Here is a 2086-nt window from a genome sequence, read left to right on the forward strand (position 1 = left end):
AGAGTCATGGAATACAGGTGGGCTTTGGTTTGGTGAGCCTATGGCTCTATTTCTGTCATGTCTCAAGACTTGCAGATGTGCTGTTCATTGTTAGCACAGAACCACCTAAAAAAGAAGGATTCATCTTAAAAAATAAAAATGCACAGGCAGTGGGTGGCCATTGTGCTTCTTTCTGACCTTGGAGCTGAGCAGGTTTTATCTTAATGCAGGTAAGAGAACAGCCTGGTTACATTATGGATGGGCAACAGTGGACAAGGCTTGTGTAAAGGTCTCTAACAGCCCTCCTGCACCTGCTCTTGATTCCAAAAAATAGGAGGAGGACAACTCTTTTTTTTTTTTTTTTTCTGTTCAAGGCCACAATATCTTCTACAGTGATGTTATAATACGGGAGAACTTTTGAAATTAATCTTTTTTTCAGTATTGTTACTACTTCTATGAAAATACTGAAATAGGCTACACAAGAGAATCCCTACAACCAGCTTGTTTTGACAACAGAAGGCTCCACAGATCATTGAAATACAGCTTAAGGAACAGTTTCACTGTACAGGAAAAACTTACTTCTAATTCTTTTGGTGTAAATATTGAAACTCCTGCTTATTTCTGCTGTTACAAGAATCTGGCCAAAACTAGTAACTTGATAAAAGAAATCAATAAAAGAAATCAATGGAAGGACTAAAAACTATAGTAGATTTACCATTTTTATGTATGCAGAGAGAGCAAACCCAGTATTGGGCTAAAATGGACAAAGGATAAATGTAGGGAGGCAGAACATTTTATGTGTGAGGGTGGGGATGGTGCTGTGCAGGGCCAGGAGTTGGACTCCGTGGTCCTTGTGGGTGCCTTCCAACTCAACATATTCTGTGGTTTGAGTCCTCGCTGAGGAAGAAGTCTCAGGTTGGCTGGAAGAAGATCATCTTGCATCATTGCTCTTTCTGATCTCTACCAGAAGTCTGTGAATGAGTTTTACTTTCTCTTTATAAGCTGTAAAGGAAAAAACTGAGCATTATTTTTAAAATAGGATGCCAAGGACAGCATGTGGGTGTTGGCACTGGTTAGCGAGGTGTGTGTGACAGGCTTTTTTGTTAGAGACTGCTGCTAGCAGCAGCCTGTGCTCGGGCTGCAGGTCCTCCTGGGAATCCCTCATTGCAGTGACCCTGGCACATATTTTGGGATGTGTCCCCTTTCAGGTGTGTTCACCTGCAGGTTGCTTTGGTGTGCATTCCCCTCATGCCCACATGAATGTTAACATGGCCCTTTTGGATTGTTCCTGAGCCTGCTGCACTCTGCAAAGGGGAGCTGCCTTCTCCCACCTCCAGTGGATCCCCAGCACGGTCCAGGCAGTGGTTCCCAGGGAGGATGTGCAAGGTGCTACCACAGCAGCTGCCTTCAGCATTGGCTCTTGGGGAAGGGCCTGGAACTTGAGTTTTGTAACTGATTTCTGCAGGTGAAGAAACATTTGGCATCATGGCTAGACATTTGTGGAATTAATTTTCCACAGTTTTCATGCTACTGAACGTCAAGTATTTCAGCCTTTGAAAGCATCAGATCATTCTGAGAGCTCCTTCTAATTAGCATCTCTTCTGGCATTTCTGTGGCTTTTAAATTTTTATCTGTATTCTTTGCTTTTCTGCCTTTGACACTTTTTAATTTTTTTCTTTTTTTTTTTTTTTTTTTTTTCTCCAAAGACACTTCTGCATCTAAGTGTCTTGTTTGAAGCCGACCTGAAAAACCAAAAAAAAAGAAGTGAAGCTCCACCGCTGTGTGCTGACTTCCCTATTACTGGAGGTTGGGCTGCGGGCTGAGCGGGGTAGGGACGCAGCCACGGGAATTTGCTTCCCAGGTATAACAGCCCCCTCGGGCTCAGACGGAGCGGGTGCCTGGAGAGAGACGCGCACGGACGGGGGCTGGCGGGAGGGATGCAGAGAGAGGGGAGCGCGCCCGGGAAGCTCGCTGCCGGCGGGGGCAGAGCCGGGCCGGCCCCCGGGACGGGGGCGCGCCTTGGCTGCCGGCACCGTCCCCTGGCCCCGCCCGCCCCGCGCGCTCCCGCGCTCCCGGGATGCGCCCCGTCCTTCCTGGCGGGAAGTGA

The sequence above is a fragment of the Molothrus ater genome, chromosome 1 (assembly GCF_012460135.2).
Source record: "Molothrus ater isolate BHLD 08-10-18 breed brown headed cowbird chromosome 1, BPBGC_Mater_1.1, whole genome shotgun sequence".
Classification (NCBI taxonomy): Eukaryota; Metazoa; Chordata; class Aves; order Passeriformes; family Icteridae; genus Molothrus; species Molothrus ater.